This window comes from Capsicum annuum, chromosome 10 (assembly GCF_002878395.1).
Source record: "Capsicum annuum cultivar UCD-10X-F1 chromosome 10, UCD10Xv1.1, whole genome shotgun sequence".
Lineage (NCBI taxonomy): Eukaryota > Viridiplantae > Streptophyta > Magnoliopsida > Solanales > Solanaceae > Capsicum > Capsicum annuum.
Window position 1 is genome coordinate 181,478,042 of NC_061120.1, and position 21,865 is coordinate 181,499,906.

Sequence of the window (21,865 nt, forward strand, 5' to 3'; positions counted from 1 at the left end):
ATGTATTCACGATTTTAGTTACTATGTATACATGTTTGCACTCTCATGTTTATATTAGTCGGTCAGTTACCGTTGCTCATGCATGTAAACTCTTTTGCATTTAGCCTACCCCACTCGTATACTCAGTACTTTCAGTTGTACTATCGCATTTGCTCTATGGTGCTTTCTTTTATGTTACACCATAGGTTTAGAGTCACGAGTTCCAGATCAGCAGTAGCAGTAGCATCCCAATACGCAGAGTGGCAGTGAGTCTTCATCCATCCGAGGACGATATTATTTTATTTCATTCATTATTTTAGTTTAGTTTTGCTAGACGGAGTTAGTTGGAGGCATGTTCCTTCAACTCCTTATTTCAGATAGTATTTAGAGGCTTTTAGATTTAGTTCAAATTTTAGATTCAGCTTTCAATTGTTTTGGGTATTTGTTACCCTATATGGATGTTATTATTTATCAGATATTTTATTCAGTTGAACCTTATGGCCTATTATTTATGTTTTCCATATTCTACAAGTATATTTTGCAGTGTATAGGTACAGATACCATTCATGGGTTATCTTGTGGTCCCTCGGGGTCATAAGCACCATGTAGCATTCCGATTCAGCAAATCGGAGCATTACAAACTTGGTCTCAGAGTCTAAGGTTCAATAGAGTCCTAGGAAGTTTGAAAGCCGCATCTAGTAGAGTCTTGTGCATGGGTGTGTTGCGCGCCATATTTATGTGCAAGAGGCTTTGAGATGTTTTAGGAACAGTTTCCCCTCTTTCAGTATTCATGTCGTGGTAGTGAACATAATCTCAAGTTAAAATCTCAGTCTAATTCGTTCCTCTCTTATTTTAGAATATGCCTCCAAAGAGAAAAAACTAGCCCGCTCCTCAGCCCGAAGATCCTTTGGACGAACATGTATCTCATGCAGAGTTTAGGGCCATATTCACCACACTTGCTCAGTCTGTGGCTACCTAAAATAAATGGCCACCAGTTATTTCAGCCAATACAATGGCCAACTCAACCGCAGCTAGGATTTGGGACTTCACCCGAATGAACCCTCCATCTTTCTTCGAGTCTAAGTTTGATGAAGACCCTTAAGAGTTTATTGACCAAGTCCAGAAGGTCTTATAGACATCATGGGAGTTACTTCTTCTCAGCAGTGCCCGAACTAATCCCCTACATAAGACTTGTGGTAAGAACCACAAGGGTACCTGTAGAGCTGGTAACGATGTTTATTTCGGTTATGGCAAGCCATGCCACAGGATTAGAGAGTATCCACAGTCAGGTCTATAGGGTCAGTAGAATCGTTCCACAGCCCAGTCCGATCACCCAAATCAGCAGGGTACCACTTCCAGTACTGCTAGTGGGCAATGCCTAAACAGACTCTATACTCTTCAGACCCAACAGGATCAGGAAAATTCTCCTGATGTTGTTACTGGTACGTTACAGATTTTCCATGTTCATGTTTATGCTTTGCTAGATCCAGGTGCATCCTTGTCTTTTGTTACTCCTTATATAGCCGGCGGTTTCGAAATCAGTCCCAAAATTTTAGCAGAGCCCTTTTTCAGTCTCTACCCTATGGATAAGACCATCATAGCTCAGCGGGTATATTAGAACTGCCCAGTTATGATATTTTAAAATGCCACATCAGTAAATTTAGTCGAGTTAGAGATGACTAATTTTGATGTCATTCTTGGCATGGATTGGCTTCATTCCAGCTATGACACAGTCAACTACAGAAACAAGATAGTTCAATTTCAGTTCCCGAATGAGCTCTTCCTAGAGTGGAAGGGTATTACTTCATCTTTCAGGGGTCAGCTTATTTCCTACCTTCGGGCAAGGAAAATGATTTCTAAGGGATGTGTTTATTATCTCATTCATGTGAAAGACTCTGGTTCTGAATCTCTTAGCTTTGAATCAATCCCGGTGGTTAATGAATATTTAGATGTCTTTCCCAAAGATCTTCCAGGAATTTCTCCCGAAAGGAAAATAGACTTCGGCATTGACCTTATTCTAGATACTCAGCCTATTTCTATTTTTCCATATAGAATGGCACCAGCAGAACTCAAAGAACTGAAGGATCAGTTGAAGAATCTCTTAGATAAGGGATTCATTAGATCCAACATTTCCCCGTGGGGCACACCAGTCTTATTCATGCGCAAGAAAGACGGTTCTCTCAGGATGTGTATTGATTACCGTCAGCTCAACAAAGTTATGGTCAAGAACAAGTATCCTCTTCCTAGAATAGATGAATTGTTTGACCAACTTCAGGGAGCCAGTTATTTCTCCAAGATAGACCTCAGATCAGGCTACCATCAGCTCAGAGTTAGAGAATATGACATCCTGAAGATAGCTTTCCGTACTCGGTATGGTCACTTCGAATTTCTAGTTATGTCCTTTGGTCTTACCAATGCCCTAACTGCTTTCATGGACTTGATGAACCATGTGTTCAAGAAGTACTTGGAAATATTCGCCATAGTCTTCATAGATTATATCCAGGTCTATTCCCGCACAGAGCGTGATCATTCAGACCATCTCAGAATTGTTCTTCAAACTCTCAGTGATCATCAGCTATTCACCAAATTCAGTAAGTGTGAGTTTTGGCTAAGTTCAGTAGCATTTCTTGGCCATATTGTTTCCAGTGATGGCATTAGAGTAGATCCTCAAAAAACCAAAGGGTAAGAAAATGGCCTCGCCCTGTCTCTCCATCAGATACAGGAGTTTCTTAGGTTTAGCTAGCTATTACAGGCGGTTTGTTGAGGGATTTTCTTCTATTGCATCCCCCATGTCTAGATTGACTTAGAAGAAGGTCATGTTTCAGTGGTCAGATCCTTGCGAGAAAAGTTTTCAGGAATTGAAGACTCGACTTACCTCAGCTCCAGTCATAGCTCTTCCAGATGGTTTAGATGGGTTCGTAGTATATTGTGATTCATCCAGAGTAGGTTTGGGTTGTGTCCTCATGTAGAATGGTAAGGTCATAGCCTACGCCTCCAGGCAGTTAAAGCCCCATGAGAAGAATTATTCTACTCATGATCTTAAGTTAGCAGCTGTAGTATTTGCCTTGAATATTTGGAGGCATTATCTATACAGAGTTCATGTAGATGTCTTCACAGATCATAAGAGTCTCCAATATGTCTTTTCTCAGAAAGATCTCAATCTTCGACAAAGAAGGTTTTTAGAGCTCTTGAAAGATTATGACATAAGTGTCCTTTATTAGCCAGGCAAGGCCAACGTTGTGGCCGACGATCTCAGTAGACTCTCCATGGGTAGTTTTTCTCACATTGAGGATAGCAAGAAGAAAATAGCTCAGGAAATCCATCGGCTTGCCAGACTAGGTGTTCACTTAGTCGATTCTTCAGCGGGTGGTGTATATGTTCAGGATAGTTCAGAGTCATCTCTAGTTTCAGAGTTGAAAGAAAAGTAAGAAAGGTATCCTGGCCTTGTCAAGCTAAAAGAGTTAGTTCGGAATTAGAAAGTAGAGGTTTTCTCCCAAGTGGAAGATGGCGTCATTCATTTTCAGGGTCGTCTCTGTGTTCCAGGTGTAGATGATTTAAAGCACAAATTCTTGTAAAAACGCATGGTGCGCGATACTCTATTCATCCAAGGGACACTAAGATGTATCTCGACTGTAACACCCCATATTCAAGTACGTGTATTGGTCTTATTTATATGGAATTAATTTTTTTATTTTATTTATACCAGAATTTGCCCGTAGATGGTTCCATGCGAAGGTTATTGAATAAGCTTTCCAACAATATAAAGATTTTAAAAAACGGATAGGTTTCAGATATAATCGATCACATTCGAAACTATAAAATGGTGGCCGGGATATTTGGGAATAGTAAATGTGCAGGAAAATTTCCTGCACACAAACTACTGAGGCTAGCCGAATTTTTGGGTCAACTTCGAACGATCATAACTCCCTTAATATAATGAACTGGGAGAGCTGAGACCTATGAAAAGAAAGATCTTTGAGTCTTATTTCCAATACAACTGGTTTCATCCAAATCCAACGTCTGAGTAAGAAGTTATACTCGTTTTACTTCATCCTATCAAAACAGATTTTTAGGGTAAACTTCAAACGACCATAACTGCTTGTACAGGACAAACTGGGTGGCCTACTTTATATGAAATGAAAGCCCATTGAATTATCCTTCCAAAAATACCAATTTCACCCAAATCCGATATCGGAGCAAAGAGTTATGGTCGATCTACTTTAGTTTACCAAAACAGTCCATCAAAGGACAGATTTGACATTATTTAAATTTTAAAGGCATTTTGGTCATTTCCTATTATATTAAGGATGGGAATATGTGTATATATACATGTATATGATTTCAAAAACTCATTTTCATCATCAATCATTGAGAAAGAACAAACCCTAGCCAAATTTGACCTTTAAATTACTTTTGATTCAATCGTAGAAATTCCAAAGTAATCCGATAACTGCGTTTGTCATCTCGAGAACTTTGAACGGCACCTATTATTTGTCCAAACAGTATTACATAATCAAGAGGTGAATTCTAAGGTATGAATATTGTTTGCCTTTGTTCTTTTCCATATGTATATGTGTGATAGAGGATTATATGTATTGGTTGTTATTGAAAGGTGATGGAAATAGGGTTATGGACTATTTTGCATGGTTTGGTTGTATTGAATTGTGGAAGGTGGATATGGTAATTGAGTTATGGAAGGTGGATATGGTGATATACTATTGAATTGATGATTATTTATGTCTATGGCTCAATTTGATTTAATGGATTGGTTGGAAAGATAAATAAATCCAAACTAGATATTGGAGGATGCTGTATGAATATGCATGGCATGTGAATGTAATTGGAGTATAAGAGGGTTAAAGTGACACCCTTTATGGTGTAATTAAGGATTACTAATTAACCACTAGTTTGGTGAATTCAAATAATTGAATTGTGACATTTGGTTGCTAATACTAGAATGCTATATATGTTCATTGTAGATAAGCAATCCGAAAAGATGGAAAGTCCATTTGGGACTAGTATTGAAGGTTGACAGTCAGGTATGTAAAGCATACTCTATACCATATCTTTGGCATGAAAGTGAACAATTATTCTATTAAGAAAGTTTCCAAAGTTATTCAATAACATGTGATCCATAATGGTTTTGTATGATGTCCTACGTTACCAATGAACTTGTTTCCACCCTACAAGATGTCAAGACATTCCAATACTTACTTGTCTTCCAAATATTACATGTTTATTGCACTAATGAATGTAATAAGGTATCCGATTACTCAAACAAGATCCATGTACTATTAATGACTCCAAAACATTTCATTGATATACCAATAAGCTCCTACTTCATTGTTATGGCATTGATGACTCCAAAACACTTCATTGATGTGCCAATGAGTTCTTACTTCATTGTTATTGCATTGATGGTCTATTTATATGTCTCTTATTGATGTATCATTGTTTCAAAGTATCAAAAATGCGGTGGTGACCGAAATAACAATCTCAAAGATTAATTGAACTAAGTGATGGAAGTTCTCTCTTATCGGGAAGTATCCCAGGGGCATAAGCCTATCATAGGTCGATCCCTATTTATGTGTTTATGGGTGGTATCCCAGGGGTATAAGCCTATCATGGATCGATCCCAGTTGATATGTACTGGAGACAGCCTAATGGTCACAGTATAGTACAGTAATGATTACAAAGATGATAAGAACGAAGGTAAAGTGATTGAATAAATACAATGTACAGGTTGTCACAAGTTCTAATAAGTGTGGTCCACTCCTATTACGATTTATTCAATTGTTTTTGATTTCTATTGATCTCCTATATCATATGTGATTATCTACAGCTTTACATACTCATTACATATTTCATACTGACGTCCTCCACGGGGGACCTGCATTTCATGCTGCCGGTACAGGTACCTCAGCTCATACACTGCACAAGTAGGAGCCAGGATATCCAGCTGCTTTTAGTGAGCTCCAGTTTGCTTCGGGGCTTTTCGTGTCATATCCAGTCACTTTTGGTATTATATAGAAGTTAGTTATATAGTGGGGTGTGTCCCGACCTTAGTTAAACTCTGTGTATTGTCTAGAGGCCTTGTAGACCTAATGTACAGTCAAGGTGGTGTTTTGTTAATAGACCTGATGGATCCAATGGACAAGTATTGTACATACATATATGTGTGTGCTCGAGCTTATACAGGTGATTATTTCTTTTTATATGCAGTATGATGCTGTCTGAATTTTGGGTTGTCATAGAGGTATGCATGGGAAGTATAAGGTTATGAGCTGGTTCTCCCGGGCCTCCTCGGTTACAGGTGCCAGTCCGCCCTAATAGGATTTGAGGTGTGATAGTGACCTATGGGAGATCTATTGGTGGAGTAGGATGAAGAGAGATATTACAGAATTTATGGCTAAGTGCCCTACAGGTCAGCAAGTTAAGATAGAGCATTAGAAACCTAGTAGTTCCTTGTAGGAGTTCACCATTCCTACTTGGAAGTGGGAAGAAGTGAACATGGACTTCATGATGGTGTTTGCCTTGAACTCGTCATCAGCATGATTCAGTTTGGGTCATGGTAGATAGAATGACTAAGTCAACCCATTTTCTTTCAGTCCATACCTCTTATTCAGTCAAGGATTATGCCAAACTCTATATCAGGGAGTTGTTTATATTACATGGTATTCCATTATCTATCATCTCAGACAGAGGTACCCAGTTCACCTCTTACTTCTGGAAAGTATTCCAAAAGGGTCTTGGTACCTAAGTTCATCTCAGTACATCTTTTCATCCTCAGACACATGGTCAAACTGAAAGGACCATTCAGACTCTTAAAGATATGCTACGGGCATGTGCAATTGATTTTAAGGGAAGTTGGGATGACCACTTGCCTTTGATTAAGTTTGCATACAACAATAACTATTATTCCAGTATTAAAATAGCTCCATTTAAAGCTCTCTATGGTAGGAGGTGCAGATCTCCAATCGGGTGGTTCGAAGTTAGTAAGGCCTCGGTCATTGGGCCTGACATAGTATTCGACACCTTATAGAAAGTCCTGTTAATTAGAGAAAGACTCTGGGCTGCTCGGAGCCAACAAAAGTCGTATGCTGACATTCGTAGAAAGGATCTCAAGTTTGAGGTCGATGACTATGTCTATCTAAAGATATCTCCCATGAAGGTAGTGAAGCGGTTCGGCAAGAAGGGAAAGCTTAGTCCCCGATATGTCAGTCCCTTCAAGATTCTCAGTCGCTTAGGCAAGGTAGCTCAAATTGCCTTTAGACCTAGCCTTAGTTCATCTAGTCTTTGATGTCTCTTTGCTCAAGAAGTGTATAGGTGATCCATTAGTCGTAGCCCTATTCAGAGTATTGACAGCAAGAACAGTCTCTTCTATGAGGAAATTCTGGTCGAAATTCTAGACTATTGACTCGTAGACTAAGGAACAAAAAAGTTCCTCTAGTCAAAGTTCTTTGGCGAAATCAGTCCATTGAGGGAGCTACTAGGGAACCAAAAACAGACATACGTACCAAGTATCCTCACCTCTTCTTTTCCAATCCAGATCAAGCTCTAGGTAACAATTCTCCTTAAGCTTATTTAGTTTCCCGTCCAGTATTCTATACAACTTGGTATTCAGTTCATGCTAATGTTTCATCACAAATCTAGTATCAAGTACCATTGCATATTCAGCCATGCATTTATGTATCAGTCTATTGTATAATCATGCATCAAATATGCATTCTCATTGGGAGAACTCAGTTATCAGAAATCTCAGTTATGCACTCATGAATCAGTTACTCATGCATCAAATATGCATGTCCAGCATGATATGTTTAGCTTATCAGTCATGTCCATCATGAGATAATGTTCCAGTAGTGTATGTCTTGTATGTACTCTAGTTTATCGTCTCTCCCTGTTTCAGTCAGTTTTATTCAAGGACGAATATTTCCAAGGGGGAGATATTGTAGTACCCCGTATATTTCTAAGCTAGAAAATAAACCATTCTTCCCATACATGAAACCTCCTATCCTGTGATTCATATTTGAGTACATGAATTAGGATGAGTATCCTAGTGATAATAGAGCTTATGATGTGTTAAGCATGTTCATAAGAGTCACTTAGAGTAAGCAAAGCTAAGAACTTTGGAAACAACCAAGTTTTCGTGTGTGATTTCACATAGGTCATCTTTGAACGAGCATAAATTTGTTTATAGGTAGTATTTTGGAAGATTTATACCCTCCAAATTGTACAGAATTGAATAAGCTTTTCGTCGATACCAAATTCGCCTAAAACGGACACCCAGTGAAGAAGTTATGATGATTTAAAGTTTCAGCAGTGTTATTTCAGTCAGTGGCGTGTCACGCCCTAAGACAAAATGACGTTTGTCAATTTTCAGTGTCTCTCCACGATTCCACTATGTCGCGGTGAGTTTACAGGTCATAAACAGGCAGCAATGCGATATTTCTACGTCGCGTCAGAGGCCCAAATTGGGTAATTTTCACAAAAATTAAATGACGCATCTAGAGGGGTATTTGGGTCATATTTCCACCCTTATATATTCCTTAAACATGGAATTAAGCCCTTATTTCACCAAAACATACTCTTTCTCTCAAAATCCTCTCAAGAACACATTAGAAATTTCAATTGGGGATTCAAGTTCAAGCAAATTTCTCCATCAATCATCAAGAATCTTCCCTCTAAGTTATGCATAGTGTTCATCTATGGATCCATTTCATTCATAGAGCTCAAGAACCATGTTTTAAATATTATATTGTGATTGTCTTGTTGTGATATGACCATGTACATGTTAATGATTGTTGTTTAAGTTTTAAGATGATATCTAAAGGTGTTTTCATGAAGTATATGTGTTTGTTAGTTGAAACCCATGATATTTATATGGTTTAATATGGTGAGATTCAAGAACACACCTAAGCTAAAAGAATGCATGCAAAGTGTTTGATAAAAGGCCTAGGATGATAGAATTCATGTCCCACGATTTAATAGTGCTTAAATGACAAGTCCATGCTCTATGCTTTATGATTTCACATGAATTCCACGTGATTGATATGCGTCATCGTTGTGATATGGATTGAGCATGATATTGAAGCTATGCAAGTATACACATGTTGTATGTTGAGAACTATGCTTAGTGTGAAATCCCCTACTTATGATATGGTGAATTGTGGACTCTATTTTATGATCAAGTCAGTTATGTGTGTCAGTTTTCTTCCATCGAGTCCTGGGGGTACTAGTACCCAAAAAATATAGTTGTGTGCCTAAAGTCATGTCATGTTATCACGATAATCTCAGTCAAGCCATGGTTTATAGAACTCAGTCAGTCATGTGACTCATGAAATCTCAGAAATCGCATGATCTCAATAAATTCTCAGATAGTAGTACTATTCCGTCAGTCAACAGAATTTAATTACTCAGTCCATCTACAGCCAGTTAAATCATGTTTAGTCTCTTTAGATGGGAGTATAAGTTAGCACAGAGTGAACCCAAGGATTGGAACTCACCTGCCAGTTTAGGGTGTGATTCTTAGTTGTCATCCTTGTGTTCCAAAACTACGTAGCCAGCGTAGGTTGAGATATCTTAACCTTCCAGATTAGGGTTTATGAGGTGGCTTAACCTATCAGTTTAGGGTTTCCACTATTCTCATTCGAGTACCTGCCAGCTAAGGGTCATTCACAGTTGTCCTTACCAGTGGCGTGGTATTAATACCCTTCCAGTCAGGGTAGAGATTGGACCCTAACCTAGCTATATGCATTATTAGGGCATGTTAGTTAAGCAACTACCTCCCACAGTTTTAGTCTTAGTCTCAGTAAAAGAACTCGGATAGTTCTTTAGATTTCAGTATACCAAGACTGTCAGTTATAATCAATTCAGTTACAGTATGGAACTCAGGTAGTTCCATCAGATTCAGGACTGTCAGACATAGTCATCCATGTTATCAAAATTTTAGTATCAGTCATGTTAGATAACAGTAAACCATGTATTAGCGTATAGATCCAGATATCATGCATTCATAATTTTAGTTACTATGTATGCATGTTTGCACTCTCACATTCATATTAGTCGGTCAGTTAGCATTGCTCATGCATGTAAATTCTTTTGTATTTAGCCTACCCCACTCGTATACTCAGTACTTTCAGTTGTACTGACGTATTTTTGCTATGGTGCTTTCTTTTATGTTACACCATAGGTTCAAAGTTATGAGTTCCAGATCAGCAGTAGCATTAGCATCCTAGTACGCAGAGTGGCAGTGAGTCCTCATCCATCTAAAGATGATATTATTTTATTTCATTCATTATTTTAGTTTAGTTTTGCTAGACGGAGTTAGTTGGAGACATGTTCCTTCAACTTCTTATTTCAGACAGTATTTAGAGGCTTTCAGATTTAGTTCAGATTTTAGATTCAATTTTTAGTTGTTTTGGGTATTTGTTACCCTATATGGATGTTATTATTTATCAGATATTCTATTTGGTTGAACCTTATGGCCTATTGTTCATATTTTATGCATTCTACAAGTATATTATATAGTGTACAGGTATAGATATCAGTCATGGGTTATCTTGTAGTCCCTCGGGGTCATAAGCACCATGTAGTATTCCGGTTCAGCAAATTAGGGCGTTACAAGAGTCTAGTGTTATGAAACTTCTCTAACTCCTGGATTTCTCGCATTTAATATTAAGCCTCCCCAAATATCTAATGTTCGTAGAAACTCTCTCCTACCTGAGGATAATATGGAGGGGACTCGCCTTGTGTATGGAGTGCAGACTCGGTATAGGGTCTCTGCTTCCTGATTTTACTGCTCTACGTGGAGTTTCACCTATCCCAAATAGTCATTCTTGGGATTCTCGTGGTGGTGATTCTTATGACCTGCTGCCTTAGGGGGGCATCTCTAATCTGGAGTTTCATCGGTCTATTATTTCCTCACTCATTTAGTAAAAACTTAGTCTCATTAGTTGGATCATATTGGTTATGTTGCACCTTTATTTGAGGTCACTTGGGTTGGCCAGTTCATAAGGTTGAATCCCCCAACCTTTATAGTCTCTAAGGTTAAGGAGAATCCTCAAGGGTTTAAAGATGAATAAAGAATATTTTTAGAGTAATGCATACTATTGATTTTAAAGGTGCAGAGTTAATTGCATATTAGCTAAAAGATGTATCTTATAAGTGGTATAAAGAGTGGGATCAGTTAAGGGGTGATGATGTGGAGCCGTCATTATAGGATGAGTTTTTGAGTGCCTTTCTTGATCACTTCTTTCTTCAGAAGTTGAGAGAAGCTAAGGTGGAGGATTTTGTTAATCGAAAGCAAGGTAAGATGAGAGTGAAGGAATATGCATTGAAATTTCAGCATCTATCTCATTGTGCTCCAGAGTTGGTGTTTAGCTAAGATCTAAGATGAGGAAGTTTGCCTTTGGGTTGTCCGGTATTTGGTATTGGAGTGTAAGACTGAAATATTAAAAAATGATATAGATATCTCCAGAATCATTGTTCATATGCAGCAGGTTGAGAATGAAAAGAAAAAACAAGAAGATATTAGAGAAAGGTAGAATAAGAAGTTCAGGTATTCAGAGTAGGGTGGGAGCCAGCAGAATAGTAGGAGAGATGGCCAATAGTGGACCAAGAATAATAATTGGGGTAATTTTTATTCGTCTGCTAGTGGTTCCTACCCTAATCCTTTGGGTGATCATCATTGTCAGGCTAGCATTGGTCCTAAGACACAGGGTGCCTAGTCTCAGACTAGTGGAGCTCAGTCAGCCCCACCTTATCCCCCTTGTCATTTTTGTGAGCAGCATCATCATGGTTATTATGAAAAGAAGAGTAATCGATGTTATAATTATGGTCAGCTGGGTCACAAAAGCAAGATTGTCCTTCAGCTAGAGTTGCCACTATGGCTAATAAAGTTCTGGTTGCTACGTCTTCATCTCTTGCTCCAAAGGGCATAATTTTTGGTACTGACAATGTCTGGAGTTGCCTCTATGCACTTTCTACTTGGCAAGAATCTGAGGCATCTCCAGATATTATTATTGGTATGTTATAACTCTTTTCTCATGATATGTATTATTTGCTTGACCCGAGGTCTACCCTTTTTTATGTGACCTATTATGTGGCTGTGCATTTTGATTTTGGTCTCGAAAGTATTTTTGAACCTTTTTTGTATCTATCCTGGTGGGTGATTCTATTATTGCTAGAAAAATCTCTAAGGGTTGTGTGGTGTTTATCTTCTATAAAGAGACATTGGTAGATTTGATAGAGCTGATATGGTGAATTTTGATATTATCTTGGAGATAGATTTGCTTTATTTGTTCTATGTGTCTATTGTAGCACCTGAAAGGTCAGTTTTCACTTTCCTAATAAGTCGGTATTAGAATGGAAGAAAAGTTCCTTAGTGCCAGAAGGGAGGTTTATTTCCTATCTTAGAGCTCAGGAGTTGATTTCAAAAGGGTGTCTATATCATCTAGTTTGAGTTAAGGATTTTAATTCTAAAAGTCCTTCTTTGCGATCTGCCCCTTTGGTTAATGAGTTTCCAGAAGTGTTTCTCGATGATCTTCCTGGAATTCCTCTTGATAAGGAAATAGATTTTGGGATTGATCTTTTATTAGACACTCATCCTATTTCCATTCCTTCTTATAGAATTGCTTTGGCTGAATTAAAGGATCTTAAGGATCAATTAAAATATATTTTTGATAAAGGTTTCATTCATCCTAGTGTTTCTTTGTGGGGTGCTCTTGTGCTTTTTATACAGAAGAAGGATGGGTCTCTTTGGATGTGTATAGATTACCGTTAGTTAAATAAGGTGACAGTGAAGAATAACTATCGTCTTCATAGAATTGATGATCTTTTTTATCAGATTCAGGGTGTTAGATGCTTCTCTACGTTTAATCTTCATTCGTGCTATCACTAATTAAAAATTTAGGAGGTTGATATTTGTAAGACTGCTTTTCGAACCTGGTATGGTCACTATGGGTTTCTGGTTATGTCATTTGGGTTGACTAATGCTTCGACTGCATTCATGGATCTTATGAATTAGGTTTTTAGGCAGTTTTTAGACTTGTTTATGGTAGTTTTATTGATGATGTCTTGGTGTATTCTAAGAGTGAGGAGGATCATGCTAATCACCTCCAAATTATGTTGTCTCCCTTAAGGATCAGAAGTTATATGCTAAGTTTTCTAAGTAAGAGTTTTGTTTGAAAGGTGTGACTTTTCTTGGACATGTTGTTTCTAGTGAGGGGATCAAGGTGGATCCACAAAAAGTTAAAGTGGTGAAGAAATATCCTAGAACCACGACTCCAATCATCATTAAGAGCTTCTTGGGCTTGGCTGGATATTATAGGAGGTTTATGGAGAGTTTATCTTCTATTGCTGCTCCATAGACAATATTGACTCAGAAAAAGATTAAGTTTTTATGGTCTAATGCTTGTGAGGGTAGATTTGAGAAGTTAAAGGATAAGCTGACTTCTGTGCCAGTTTTGACCCTGCTCGAGGGTACTGATGGCTTTATAGTACTTTGTGATGCGTCTTCTATGGGGTTTGGTTTTGTTTTAATGCAGCGTGGTAAAGTGGTGGCTTATGTTTCTAGGCATCTTAAGGTTCGTGAAAGGAACTATCAGACTCATGATCTAGAGTTGGCGACTATGGTTTTTGCATTGAAAATTGGTGCTATTATCTATATGGGGTGCATATGGATATTTATTCAAATCATAAAACCTTGCAGTGTTTGTTCACTTAGAATAAGTTGAATCTTAGGAAAAAAAGGTGGCTTGAATTTCTTAAAGATTACGATATGACCCTTTACTACTATCTAGGTAAAGCTAATGTTGTTGCTGATGCTCTTAGCAAGTTATCTATGAAAAGCTTAACTTATGTGGATGAAGAGAAGAGAGGGTTGGTGAAGGACATTCATAAGTTGGCTAACTTGGGAGTTCATCTTTTAAACTCTGAGGATGGAGGAATCATTATTTAAAAAGTGTTCAAATCATTTTTTGGTGCTGAGGTGATGGAGAAGCAGACTTTGGATTCCATACTTATACAAATTAAGGATAATGTGGGTCAGCAAAAGGTTATGGCATTCGAGATTGGGGGAGATGGTATTTTGAGGTACCAAGGTAGATTATATGTTCCTAATTTATATGGGTTGCAAGAAAAGATTCTGACTAAGGCTCATGAGTCCCGATATACATTTTATCTGGGTTCGACTAAAATGTACCATGACTTGAAAGAGATCTATTGGTGGAACAATATGAAGAGAGATATAGCAAATTGTGTTGCTAAGTGTATGGTTTGTCAACAAGTTAAGGTTAAGCAATTAAAACCTGGTATCATGTCTCAAAAGATAAAGTTGCCTATGTGGAAGTGGAAGATGAACAATATAGATTTCATTACGAATCTTTCACGATCTCGCAATCAATATGATTTGATTTGGATTATTATAGATAAGATGACTAAGTTTGCTTACTTTTTGCCTGTGAGGACTAACTACTCAGAAGAGGATTATGCCCGGTTATTCATTCAGGAGATTGTAAATCTACATGGTTCGCTAGTGTCCATCATCACCGAATGAGGTATGCAGTTTTCATCTTACTTTTGGCATTCATTTCAGAAATGTTTAGGTACACAAATGAACCTTAGCACTACTTTCCACCCACAAATGGATGGGCAAGTGGATCATACTATTCAGACTTTGGAGAATATGCTAAGGCCCTGTGTGATTGATTTTAAGGGAAGTTGTATGAACCATTTACTTCTTATTGAGTTTGCATACAATAATAGTTATCATTCGAGCATTTCGATGGATCCTTTTGAGGCTCTTTATGGTAGAAGGTATAGGTCTCCCTTTGAATGGTTTGAGTTGGTGAGACTAGGTTATTTGGTCCTAACTTGGTTCAGCAAGCCATGGAGAAGGTAAAATTGATTAGAGAAAGACTTAAGACTGCTCAAAGTCGTCAAAAATCTTATATGGATATGAGACGAAGAGAGTTGTAGTTCAACGTGAATGATTGGGTGTTGTTAAAGGTGTCTCTCATGAAAGGATTCATGAGATTTGGGAAAAATAGGAATCTTATTCCCCGTTACATTGATCCATACTAGATTTTAAGGAGAATTAGGAATGTTGCTTATGAGTTGGACTTGCCTGCGATTTTGGGATTTATTCATCCCGTGTTCCATGTGTCAATGCTGAAAAAGTATGTGGGTGATCCTTCTTTGATAGTGCCTGTTAAGGATGTTGGTGTTACAGATTCCTTGTCTTATGAGGAAGTCCCAGTTGAGATATTGGATAGGCAAGTTCGTAGATTGAGGACCAAGGATGTAGCTTCGGTGAAGGTCCTTTGGAGAAACCTAAAGGTAGAAGAGGCTATATGGGAAAATGAGGAAGATATGAAGGCTAAATATCCATTCTATTCCCTGAGTTGGATGAAAGTTCTTAAGGTATGAGTTTCATTTTCCTCTTGTCATTTTTCGAGTTTGTCATTTAATTCTAGTGTATTCTTGCTATTCTCATGCTAAAGGTGTCCTAACTCATCATTCGGGGATGAATGATCCTAAGGAGGGGATAATGTAAGACCCTCAAAATTTTTGATGAATTTATTTTTGACCTTTTCGTGTTCATAATATCGATTTTTGACTTAAATTGTATTTAGGGATGTTAAAAGGGTAATTAGGAAAAGTTTTGAGATTTTTGAAAAAGAGTTCGAGGTTATTTTGGGACCCCGAGGTTTTGAGGGTCCGCAATATTGCTATGTCATGGAGGTAACCCTCTATGATATTGGCGTGGCACAGAGGATAACCTCCACGATATTGGCATGTCACGCCAAAGTATAATTTTTGTCCAGTCTTATTCTTTTCACTTAAGGGTGAAGGGAGTTTGGTCTTTTTACCTTTTTCATGACTTTAAAACATAAAATAGTCCCATTCCTATCAGTCTTAAATATCAAATCCTACTATTTCACTGTCAAACATAAAATTCAAGAACATTCAAGGGTTTCACTGTGCATTCATCATCCGGTCTCTACACTTCAACTTGATTACAAATTTGTATGAGTTTCAGGCCTGTATCTCTTTCGTAAACTAATTTTATATAAAAGCATGTGTTAAATTGTTGTCCATGTGTTTTAATTATTCGGTTTTGAATATGGATTGAGGGATTTTGGAATGGTTGTTCCATGAATTGAGTTCTCATGATTTTGAATTGGTTGTTTATGCTTTATTCTCATGATTTTGAACTAAATAGATACATTGGTGTGGGAATTGGGATAGGAAACATGGGTTTCCCCAAATTTTATGGTTCAATGATTTGGAATTGACTTTAACCTCAACCCAACTTATAAAATTGATTTTGAAACATGGACATATACATAATCTACGTCGCTTTTGAAACTTTGCAGTGCATAAAATGTTAATGGAACATAAATTGATTTTGAAAGGCCTTGGTGGCCATGGATCATTGGATTGGTTTTAAATTGGAAACTTTAGAGTCTATTTAGTTAATTGGTTTTGATATGGCATAATGGAATTGGCTTGCAAGCTTAACTTTATTTGATATGACGAAACCAATGGTAAATGCCTAATTAAAAGACTCTTTGGTTGATGGATGAGAATGTATGTAAATGATTTTAATTTGGAATTAAAGGGAATTGTGTAGCTCGCTGTGGAAGGTGGAGGTCCCGGAGGAACCGATATTGAAAATCACGTTTGCCGGCGTGGGGGTATATATATATATATAGTAGGAATGGTTGGAGCCTCTGTGGCTTTGGCCCTTCCTTCAATTTCTCTGATTCGTGTGGCTAACACGCACTGGGACCCTTTCAGCAGGGGGAGCTGAACCCATATAGCCCGTGGGTGCCCTTAGGATGGTTAGAGCTACACAATCCAGGTTAATGGTTTTAAATCTTATACTTAAACCCTGATCCCTATCCTGACATTATATATATATATATATATATATATATATATATGGGTGTGTTTGTGTATGGACAATGTATGCATGTGGTTTAGTTGGTTTTGGACATGGCATTATTTTACGCCTATCCTAAGCTACATGCCAGTGCTTATCCCATTGATCATCCTAGGACTTTATATTGTTTCGTAATGTAGGGTCCAAAGACACCTCTTTTACCCTTGTGCAGTGTTAGGTGGATTAGCACGTTCGTCGAGTAGCTGTAAGTGGTGAGCCTTCATCATTCGGAAGGGCTTATCATTTACATATTCTTTTATTTTGACTCAGTACTTTTGAATTCTTTTGATCATAGTCGGGGGCATGTCCCGACCTATTTGATATTCTAGTTTTAGAGGCTATTGTGGACAGATGTGGGTTAGTTGGTTATTGTTTTGACTCTTATTTTCATTGAGTCGTGTATTCATCTTCTTATTACTATCTTTATTTGGCTTCCGCTTTATCTTTATTGCTATTATTCTGCTCATAAGGTTAGGAGAAAGGGTTGGTTTTCGGTTCATGGTGGTCTTGAGATACCCGTCACTATCAGGCCCTGGTTCGAGTCGCGATAGGCCACATACATAATATACACAGATCTCATAATTAGATGTCGAACTCGAGCCACAATTCAAAGGAATCACAACTCTCAGTACTCCCGAATCATCACAATCAGTTGCCGAACTCGAACCGAAATCCATAGTAGCCATACCCAACTGTAAAATTAAAACCCAAGTCATACCATAACCAATGCTAAAGTGGTACCAAAATTCATAACCAATGACAGAAATAAAGAATATGCTGAACCTGAACCGAAACTAAAATACATTTAAATAACCATTTGCATATCTTAATTAAAAAGGGATGAATACAAGGTTTCACAACTTAATTTCACGTCCTAAAGTGATAGATGCTATGTCATACTAAAAGATAAGATACCAAAATTTTACTTGAAAAAGGTCCTAATCGGATAAATAAGGCACGACATATGTATTAAATGATACATAATCTACAAATACTTGTCGAAAACTAGCCTAGCATAATAGTACACAATTATCATAAATAAGCTCAATCTAAAGGTACGATAAACCTGGCCTAACTGGAGCCAAGGTTAGAATCCTCTCTGAAAAGCCTCAAATAGTGCCCCAATAAGACCCGGGCTTGAACAACTTGACGGAAATAATTATTTAACTTTTGGGATTCAAGTCAAATATCCAAGACACACTAAAATGGGTAAATGGAACTGCATGGCAGTAGTTTATGTATCTAAATATATATGTCAAAGTAAAGGAGTATATTATGACTACTAACTATATATAGAAATTGTAGACGATTTATTTCTTAGAACTTCGAAATAAATTAAGAATTTGTTTTTTTAACTTTCGAGTTCCTATTCAGTATTTAGGTTCAAATATAAAAACTAATATTAACATTAAAATACCTTTCAAAAATTTAAATTTCAAGATTTTAATAATATACCTAAATCAATTAAGAAAAATATTAGTATAACTTATCAGCTTGTTTTTTATGAAAAGAACAATTACTATAAATCCTTCTAAAAGGCAAGGTAGAAGAGAAATTGAGGTTAAAATAAATTTAAATGATGATTTTGGCTTCATTTGTTTGCTTCTAATCTGAAAGGTGACATTAATTCCTTAAGTATGTCTATTTTTTTCATTCAAAAATCTCGTAATGAAGACAGTAAAATTTAAGTAACAATACTTAAAAATGAAAACTTGTTGTTTCAACTTTTAAGTTTCTATAATATATTCAGGCCTAAATATAAAAACTAATAATAACATCAATACCTTCTAAAATTCAAATTTCAAGGTCTTAATATCTTGCCTAAATCACTTAATGGAAATATTGTAAACTTATCAACTTTTTTTGGATGAAAAGAACTACTACTATTAATTCTTCTAAAAGTCAAGCTAGAAGAGAAATAGAGGTTAAAATAAATTTAAATGATTTGTTTACTTTTAATCTAAATGGAGACATTAATTTATTAAGTACGTTTATTTTTTCTACTCAAAAATCTCGTAATGAACTTAAAAAGGTCTAATGAGTCAGATCTATGACAGATACCATAAAATAAAATTTAAATAACAATCAAAACAAATATTGTATTTTAAGTATGAAGACAATATAATATAATAGATGACAATTACTCAAACATCGCAAATCATTTTTCGTTGTTAAATAATCTATGCTAATCATCAATTTACAATCGAATTTGTGAAACCTGATAATGATTTATTATCAATCCAAATACACGGTTGACAATATATTGATAAAGTGAGTTGCACAAAAATTAAACTAAAGAAACAAAAAAATTAACAGAAAAAATAACTATTGCTACATACCTTTTATTCATTTAATTTAATCACTACACGAAGCAAATTCTTTTATAAAAGAAGTATTCATAAAACAAAAAAGAATTTGATTTTAGGCTCCTATATGATTTGTATTAGGATACTATCAATTGTGAAAGAAAAAAAAAACATTTATAATATAATAAAAAGGACTCTAACATCAATTTTTATTTTGCAACTTAAAAATATTTTGCCAAAAATACAAATGAAAGTTTATTATTTTCCAAAAAAAAAAAATTAATTTTCTAGTTTTGCAAAACTACGTGTTGTTTTGCCAAAAAGGACAATATCTATGGACTCCTACTCTAAGCATAATTCTTGCATTATCAAAAATCATTTTTGTTTTGCCGAAAATAAGACAATATTTTTTAGGATTCCTATTATATATCTAGGTTGCATTTGTTTTTTTAAGATTCAGACGTCTGAATCTGAATGCACATCTGAATGATTAAGATGTTGTCTCTAGATCTGAAAACTGAATGATTAAGACTATTTGTTTTTCAACATCTGAATGTGCAAAAAATTTTATATGCATATATAATAAAATAAAAAATACAATTCAAGTAAAAAACTAATTATATACCAGAAAAGTATGTAATTTAATACAACAAAATTATTAGTTGATTGAAAAAAAATATTTATGTTTGTTAGTGATAGTGAAGATGGTTTATAATGGTGGTTGTGGTGACAATGATTGATGTTAGTGATTAGTAATGTTGGTGGTGATAGTTGTGATGGTTGGTATTGTGGTGACTGTTATGATGGTGGCGGTTGATAGTGGTGGTGGTGGTTGTGATGTAACATTGCTTGATGTTAGTAGTTGGAGGTGTTGATTGTGATAGTTGAAAAATGAATGCATGATGGTTGACGATGTATTGGTGCTAGTTGGAAATGTTGTTAGTTGTGATGGTGGAGATATTGTTAGTAGAAATAAATTGTACCGATAGTAGTGGTTGAAGTAGTGGTAGAGATGGCGTTAATAGTGACAATGGTGGTGGCGGCCGAAGAATGTGCAAAGGATGTGATGTATTAGTAATAGTTAGCGGTGGTACTAGTTTTGATAGATGAGTTGGTCGGTAGTAGGGATTGACGGGTAGTGATTGATGATGGTGGTGTTGTTGACGGCAGTGATGACGGTAATATAATTAGATCAGAATAATAGAGGTAGTAGGTGTGGTAGCGGTTGACAATAGTGGTTGGTAGTGATATTTATTATCGATGATGGAGGTGGTTGGTGGTTGGTAGTGGTGGGGGGTGGTTGACAAAGGTAGCGGTGGCAGAGGTGGTTAGTGGTGGTGACTGATGATTATGAATAGAGTGACAGTGAATATTATCCAACACCGGAATACCTCTTCAGACCTATTAAGACTTGATTCTAGATCTAAATGATTAAGACCTATTAAGAGCTAAAATCTTAGTAAAAAATAAATGCACTTAATGGTCTGAAGTCTGAATCATTCAGATTCAGACCTCCATTAAGTGCAAACAAATGAGTCCCTAGTTTGCAAAAATTAATGAAATTTTTTCATTTTCTTAAATATAATAAAAAAAATTAATAAATGATGATTTTGTCTAAAGTGTTTTTAATGAAGGGCAAAAAGTTCAAATCACTTTCCTAAGGATCTTTACACTTTTAATATGTATGTGTGTGTGTCTATTCGGATATTACATAGGTTCATGGTAAAATAAATATAATATTTTGAATACATACTAATTAATAGAAAATTATTTCTAATAAAACTTCTATTATATAATAGTAATATTTTAACATATCTAGATTTACTATCTCCGTTTAAACTATTAATAAATTATAAAAGCTATTATACAGTAATATAAATATATCATAACTAAAGAATTTTATCAACATCAAAAAAAAATTGGGAAGGTAGTAAATTATATTTCTACGAAATGTCAATTTAGATTAAATATTCGCAATGTATATTTGGTATTATTAAAATTCTCACACAAACTGTCCGAAAATCGAACTATTAGTCCTAGCAAATCATAAATAACTTGAGACAGTTATAGAAAAACTTTAGACACCGAAAATGTATGAAAACAAGGAAAATAACTGTGAGGGTCATTACAGTTAAAGGTACAAGTTTATATTTTCTTTTGTTTAGCTCGAACTCTATTCTTTCTCCTATCATAAATTTTATTCCTATCAAATTGACATGGACGTCCAAGCATGATATGACAATCTTGCATTAGAATTACATCAAAAAGAACATTATCAGAGTACCTCCCAATGGAGAAAAAAATCGCGCATTACTTAGTCGCCTTAAGTCATTCAATCATCGTTGCTTATAAGGAGTAGTATATTTGATGCATGAAAGTTTCAACTTATCCACCATGTATGAACTTATCAACAGTAACATCACTTTCAAAAATCAATAATCATAGAGCAAATATTATTCTTTAGCCCACACCTTGATGAAAAATACTTTTCCTCAAATCAATTATATTCATCGGGTTAGATGGATTTTGAGTGACCTCTAATGCATCAAGTCGAGCGAAAATCCTTCTAAGTGCCTTGACTATATCCTTGTTTTGAGTCACAATATCGTGATCCTTTCCTGATGATTATGAA